At 36.8% G+C, this 8,187-nt stretch overlaps 1 pseudogene; it reads left to right on the top strand.

Moving 5' to 3' along the window:
• The first annotated feature begins 2,097 nt into the window (after window positions 1-2,097).
• LOC145718058 (DNA repair protein Ku70 pseudogene) lies at window positions 2,098-6,910 on the top strand (annotated as a pseudogene).
• The last annotated feature ends 1,277 nt before the right edge of the window (window positions 6,911-8,187 follow it).

Raw genomic sequence — 8,187 nt, 5'->3', positions numbered from 1 at the left:
ATAGGAAGTGAAGATACGAAGACATGTGATGAAGGATAATTTGTATTTTCTGAGATTGTGAGGCTTTTCTTGTTAATAACCTCAATTATTAATGGTGAAGGGTTAAGCTATAATGTGCTTCATTGATTTCCTCTGTCCCTTGTGATGTTTTATTAGAACTGTTAATTTGTTCATTATTCTAGTATTTGTAGAAAGATGTTTTGTATTTTAATGTATCATGATAATAGTACCAGTTTGGCTGATTGGTTTATAGGTTTAAGTACAAATAAATAAAATACCCACTTTAAAAATAAATAAATAAATAAAATAAAACCATGTAAAAGGAATCACTGAAGATGAAATTTTCTGAGGATATTTCATCGGCATTACAAGCTCATTATTTATATTTCCAGTAAAGTCAAACATTCCAGTAAACTCACCAACTAACATAGCCTTATAAGGAGACTTCGTCAGAACCACCATTCAGGGTTATGCTGGATGTGCTGTTAATGAGGAAGACCCATGAAGAGAGAGAATTGAGGCTGAAATCAAGCTTTCACATCTCTCATACAGCTACGTGATTAGGCATGCTCCTGCAGGAAGGTGGACATCCTTAGAATTAGCTGGAAGGTACAAGCTAGGGGGGATATCATGAGTGTGTGTGTGTGTGTGTGTGTGTGTGTGTGTGTTATGGATGATTAGGAATGAATTCAAAAGTCATGAGTTCTATTTCAAATATCTACATATATATAAAACAGTAAAGAAAATCTAAGCATCTATTATAGTAGGGGAAAATGCCTTGATGATTTTCACTTCTGAGAGATAGAGGAAATGTTTCATCAAATGATAATTTACAGAGTTGTATATTTCACTTTCTACTTCCCATTTTCTCCCAAACACCTACAAGGTTTACAAATGACATGAGCATAGTTAAAATATTACCTACTGTCCAAAAAATTGCTAATTTAACCTCTCTCTCCTGTTTTTTAGATGAACAGATATGAATTTTATTCAATTATTTATAACAAATGTAATCCACTCTATGGCATATTCTATGAGGCTAGGAGAAGTACAATGATAATTGCATCCCCATTTTTAGGTCCAGAAAAGGTATTCAGAAGCCTCCCACAATTAAGGGCTCTGTGCAGATCTCTCCGGTCTTCTATCCACATTGGTTATACTGTTACATGCATTGTCCACGCCACCATGATTTCTGAAAAGCAGATAGATAGGTCTATAGCTGTCTGACAATGTAGATCTTTGCCAAGTCAAAGGTTCTTTGTCCATATAGCCATTCTTCTTTGAGACCTTATCATATCACTTAGGACCTTCGAAGTAGTAGGACACAGCTAATTCTGGATCCAGTGAGTCTCCACCAATCCTTTCCAGATCAGAGAATGTACTTCTTTCCCAAGTAGAGTCACACTTTCTTGTAGCTCCAAGTTGTTATTTATCTCCCTTTCCTTTCTGAGAAAGTTTTGCTTAAACTTCCCAAAGAGGAGTTGGGAAAAGAAATACTAAAAAGGAAATTTCTTCAGAAAGATTCATTTTTTTTAAATGAGGGTGTCCCACAGCAAAGAAAATGATATAATTTGCTATCTTCTTGAAACAAGGAAAAAAAAACAAAACAAACTAAAAACACAAAATAGTATTTTAATTAATTATCTTGCCATTCTCCTACAGTAAACTTTACTGCAAAGACAAATCATTTCTCATTCTGAGATACTTTTTTTTTTTTTTTAAGAGCAGAGAATAAGGTAGACTCCTCAGGGCAATACGTCTTTCACACAGTTGCTAACCACTTCAGTGTTGTTTTCATTTATTTTCCTTGTTTCATTGAGTATAAGCCTTCAAGGGTAAGCAGTGACATTTGGCTCCTAGCCCAATGCTTCCAATCAATTCCTTCATTATAGAACTCTTCTCAGTTATTGAGCCTACAAAGTTGGAAGAGGATTTTGTATTGTTTAAAGTTGAGGATCCCTTTCCAATCCTTCCCTGAAAACCAGCCTATTGTTAGAAGACAGAGCAAGAAAAGTCCTGCTATATTCATGACCAGTCTTTCCCAATAAAAGCATCAATTGTTCAGTGAGAGAGTCAGCCATTTTTCTCCCCCTGCTGATGACTGAACTTGGTGAATTTGGAGCTCCACAAAGGTAATGGCACCTTGATCCTTCTTGTGGTGTGTGATGAAGCTATTCCTTATTGCAGATCTATTATAGAGATTCAATATATAGTTAATAAGTGAATGGATAAGTGGATGCATGAATGATTCAGGGTGGAGAATATGAGGATAAGCCTTCATTCTTATCTAAATGAATGTGCCATAAAATGCATAAGCATCCTTTGGAGAAAATAACTCAAATCCATTATTCAGCAATGAAATCTAGCTTTTGTAAGAGTTATTTTTCAAGCATATATTAAATACAAATAGAAACTGATTTGTTGTTGAAGGATACCCCATATATGTCCCTTTGATTATTGATTATTCTGAACTGTAGGCCTTGAAAAATAGTAACTGAAGAGAAAGGCTTTCTCTAAACTCCCTTTATCTGGCTGAAGATAGATCCTCCGAAAGGAATTCAATTGTCATAAATCCCCTCCTGGAGTTCCATCAACCAGGGAAGATTGATGAGGAGTCTAGAGGTCTATACCACACCCAGACAACATTGTCACAAACTATCAAACATACTATCTATTCTTATAAGAGTCCATTCATCCTTCCTAAAAAATAATTTGCTTTCCCCTAAGATACCTACATTCCCCCTCTGCTTTCCCTATTAAGATAATATTTAATCCTGAATTTTAAAATCATCTCTTTGAGTTACTCAGTTTTCCCTGAGTATCTCCATGTATACATGAGGTGTATATGCTAATAAATTGTGTTTGTTTTTCTTTTGTTAATGTTTATTATATAGGAGTCTCAGTTAAGAACTCAAAAGGGGAGAGGAAAATTATTTTTCCTCCCCTATACTGCTTTAAATTCATCCAGAAGAAAAATGGTCTCTTCAACAACATCATTTGAGCATCTACCTTTTGTTAGCTAGGGATTTTTCTTAGGTACCCAAATGGCTCAGAATGGACGGGTGAAAATATCATAAGTGTATTCAAAGTTGTGTGCCATGTGATACTCTGGCACAAACAACACACAAATCTCAGTGGCTTAACATAATAAGGAGTATGTTTCTCTCAACTACACATGCAAAGCTAATCAGTCAGGGGCTCTGTTTCATGTCATCATTGAGGATCTCAGTGTGACAGTGATGCCCCCATCCTGTAGCCGCAAACATGCAGCATCCTCTGATAGCATGGTGGGGGATAACGCATCCACACTTAGAACGATGCACATCATTTCCCCTCACCTCATTTGCCAGAAATAGTCATATCACCCCAACTAATCACAAGGGCCCAATGAAGTGGACCCTCCTTTGTTCCCACAAGGAGAAGAGAACTTGATATAAATGGGGTCTAGAAGTGAAGCAGATCATTAACACCATGTGTTATATTCAATAATGCTCACAGACCTGCATACCTTGTCATTAACTTTTAGATGCTGTATAATTTGTGCAAGTGACTTTATCCCGACTCTGCTTCCTTATCTAAAAGTGAGAATAATGAATTTATATATTGTTTGTGAAGATTATAGAATGTAACGGAATATATGAAGACCAGATATATAGAAGCTTTTCAACAAATGGCGATGGTAGTAGTTTTTCTTACAATATATAGCACAACAGAGGTAATCACTGTCTAGGGCAGTCCTCTTCCTTAGCTACATATTGGATTTATCTGGAGAGCTTAAAAAATAATAATGCCTGGACCCTACCCTCAGATTTTTATGGGGTAAAGACAAAGCACTGGTATTTTTAAAGGCTACCCATTTATTTCAACATAAAAGCAGGGTTAAATACCTCTCTGGTAAGATGAAAAATAAAATAGACATATGTGGTCGATATTAATTTGTTGTCTTTCTCGGAGTTTCTTTCCTTTTTAAAAATATATAACTCAACAAACTATGTTGTTTGAAGAGGGAACTAATCATGTTTTCTATAGTGAAATACACTGCTATTACGTTTTAACAATCACATTCATTTTGTAGCAAACAAGAAAATAGATACTCTATAAATAATTGTTTTCTCATGGTGGAGAAGAACAAAAAAAAAAATCCATAGAAATATAACATCTAGATATACAGTAGCTGAGTAAACCAGGGGAATCACCTTGAAGTGTAATATGTATTTCCAACTAAAACAACCGATCTAGATTATGCTTCACATATACTCTTAATAAAAAGACTCTCAGAATGCTTTATTGATGGAGGTATACTAATGAGAAAAAAATTTTACCTGAAAGTCTACAGTGACACAAAAAATAGAGAACATTGTGAGGAATAGTCTAGGGTGTAAATATACAGCTTGAATATTCATTCGCAAACCAAAACTGCTACTATATAGTTTGTTAAAGAGGAAGAAACAAAGCATTGTTGGCAAAAGCACAAATTACAATTTAACGTAGCAATTTGGGAAGCCATGTTAAAATTCAATTTTGCACATAATGATAACTTGATTGATGACACTCCATCCCCTTAGTTTCTTCCTCTCCTCCTTCCTTTTTCTCTCCTCCTCCTTCTTCCTCTCCCCTCCTTCTCCTTCTTCATCTCCTCTTACTCCTCCTTCTCCATCATTGACTTCTCCATCATCGTCTTCTTCTTTTTCTTCTTAATACACCACTAAGGATTGTAAAGCATAAACCTGCACTCTATGGTTGGCATTTTAGACAACCCATCCCCATTATCAATGCCACCCTTTCATGCTTGCCTCAAGTTATCATTAAAACATGGTGAATGAGGAAGCTATTTAGAGTATGAAAGTATTTTCCCTGAAGTATTTACATCAGGATATAATCTCCCGGCCTTAGGTAAACCATGACAGAAAAGAACACCATGTATTATTCTTTTCCTTCATTAGTTAATTGAGTTGGGATTTAAGTCAACAAATGTAGTCAACATTTATTATACATAAAGCATTGTATTAGCAATGCTATTGTTCTTAAACATTTATTTAAAACCTCTTAATAGGTTAATTTTGTATATAAAGTACATGAATGTATATGTATATATAAATATATATAACATATATTTGAAGTTTCACACATATCTAAAATACACAAGCAAATCTCATTTAGTATTAATTATTTATTGAAGAACTGGTATATTCAAAGCACTATCCTAATTTCTTAGATACTGTGTCTTGTGTTTTGGTATTTTACTTTTGTTTTGTTGTTTATTTTTCATTTCTTACCTAAGTTATGAGAGTAGTCAGCAAAAAAGGAAATATTAACTTAAACATGGAGAAATAAGGGTGAAGTCAGTATATATGAAACATTTTGCAGCAATAAAATTGTTTGGATATGTAGAGAAGAGCAAAGGTAGAATCCAAATACTCCTTAAGTTTGTGAATCAATTTATAAAGTAACAGCAAGTTGTTTTCTATTATTATTACTTACATGAAGAAACGTTATATACACTTGTGAAGAAACAATCTGGACTTGATGCACCTGAGGAAACGTGGGGGCTTTGACATATCCTTGTTTTACCGAGATATCACCAGCACAGCCGAGGATGAGGACCTAGGGGTTCACTTTGAGGAATCCAGCAAACTGGAAGACCTGTTGAGGAAGGTTTGGGCTAAGGAGATCAGGAAGCGTCTGCTCTGAAGGTTGAAGCTTAAGCTCAGCAAAGATATAGCACTCACTGTCGGCATGTATAATAATGTCCAGAAGGCTGTCAAACCTCCTCCTGTGAGGCTTTATCGGGAAACCAATGAACCAGTGAAATCCAAGACCTGGACATTTGATGTAAATATGGGCAGTTTGCTTCTGCTAGCGACACCAAGAGGTCTCAGAACTATGGGAGTCATCAGATTTAACTAGAGAAAGAGGAAACAGAAGAGCTGAAATGCTTTGATGAACCGGGTTTGATTCCCATCGGTTTCAAGCCCTTGATAATGCTGAAGAAGCGCCATTACCTGAGGCCCTCCCTGTTCGTGTACCCCGAAGAGTTCCTGGTGCATGGGAGCTCAACCCTGTTCAGTGCTCTCCTCACCAAGTGTCTGGAGAAGGAGGTCATGGCAGTGTGCAGATACACCCCCCGTCGGAACATCCCTCCTTATTTTGTGGCCTTGTTGCCGCAGGAAGAGGAGCTGGATGAGCAGAAAATTCAGGTGACTCCCCCGGGCTTCCAGCTTGTCTTCTTACCCTACGCTGATGATAAACGGAAGCTGCCCTTTACTGAAAAAGTCGTGGCGAACCCAGAGCAGATAGACTAGGTGAAGGCTATTGTTCAGAAGCTCCGTTTCAACTACAGAAGTGACAGCTTCGAGAATCCAGTGCTGCAGCAACACTTCAGGAAACTGGAGGCGTTGGCTTTGGATCTAATGGAGCCTGAGCAAGCGGTGGGTCTGACACTGCCTAAAACTGAAGCAATAGATAAAAGACTGGGCTCCCTGGTGAGTGAGTTTAAGGAGCTTGTCTACCCACCAGATTATAATCCTGAAGGAAAAGTTCCCAAGCAGAAACAAGATGATGAAGGTTCTGGAAGCAAAAGGCCCAAGATGGAGTTATCTGAAGAGGATCTGAAGGCCCATGTGAGCAAGGGCATGCTGGGTAAGCTCACTGTGCCTGTGCTGAAGGAAGCCTGCAGGGTGTATGGGCTGCCGGCCGATTGAAGAAGCAGGAACTGCTGGACACGCTCACTAAGCACTTCAGAACTGACCAGACAGCCAGCCCCCGCTTCTGCACTCTAGCCAGGCTGCCTGGTTTTGTTCTCATCAAGTTAAAACATATTTCTCCTGAGCCAGGAAGAGTCTGCCTGATACAAGCCAAGGACTTTACATGTATGAGATGTTCTGTTGCCGTGGAAACAGCATAGCTCTCCCCTTTTCTGTGCTTTACTGTCTGAATAAAGAACCCTAACTTTGTACTAAAAAAAAAAAAAAAGATTTTTTAATATAGTACAGAAGTGTTTTATTGAAATAATGCATCACATTTGTGTCTTAATTTTTAAAGACTATTTAATAGAATTATGGTCAGTATGTTAGACTAAAACAGTTGTTTTCCAATATCCATTTTACACACAGAAATTGACAAAATATGAAAAACACTTGTTTAAATAAGAATCAAGAGAAAAAGAAAACAAGAAAGAAATATCTCAGGTTCTAACCATGAAGAGGAACATGTTTGTTGTAAACAACCAGACTACTGATATAGAAGAAATAATATCGAACAGTATATACTAGATTGGGAAACAGATGCATAGTTCTTCTACAGTGCGGAATGGAACTAAACCCCACAAACTTAGAAAACTGAAAAGGCTGGCCCACTGCAAAAAAGGGATTAAAAATATTTGGCACCTTGGCTTGGGGATATTCAATAGACAAAGGCCATTGATTTAGGGCTGTGTGTGAAATAAGAGACACCTGAGAACAAACAGTCCCATTACCATTTCCCATGAGATACAAAAGACCTAAGCCAATAAATGAAAACAAAACTGTACTGAAACATGCACAATAATTAAATGTGAAAAATAATATATTTACTAATTCAACTTGCATTCTTACAAGGTGAATGTGTCTTCATTTATGGACACATTTCTCATATTAAAAACAATGACAATAACAACTTGATACATCTTTAGAAGCCTGCACACTTGCAGCAAGAAGAATGTACAAGAACACTTATGGTAACATTTTTATTTTGATCAATGGCAACACTAGAAATAATCCAAAATAAATCAAAAGTAAAATGGATATACAAATTCTGGTTTATTCATACAAGAAACTACTGTGGAGAAACCAAAAATATAAGCAATGATTTCAAGTAATAACTCAGATTAATATTAAAAACATAATATTGAAGAAAGAAACCCATAAGACAGAGGAAAGACTACATACTACATGAATCTGATTGTATAAAGTTTTTTTTAATGGCAAAAGTAAACAATAGAGATTTGTAGTTATGGGATACAATAGGGACGCATAATTATGAGGTAAATTTTAAAGGGATAAAGAAAATGGTTGCCACACAAGTGAGCTTGTGGTAACTCTTAAAAGAAAGAGATGAAGGGGCGCCTGGGTGGCTCAGTCATTAAGCGTCTGCCTTCGGCTCAGCCCCGCATCGGGCTCCTTGCTCAGCTGGGAGTCTGCTTCTCCCTCT

Source organism: Leptonychotes weddellii, unplaced genomic scaffold, assembly GCF_054177405.1.
Source record: "Leptonychotes weddellii isolate Sample4059 unplaced genomic scaffold, ASM5417740v2 HiC_scaffold_1047, whole genome shotgun sequence".
Lineage (NCBI taxonomy): Eukaryota > Metazoa > Chordata > Mammalia > Carnivora > Phocidae > Leptonychotes > Leptonychotes weddellii.
This window is presented reverse-complemented; position numbering and strand designations above follow the sequence as displayed.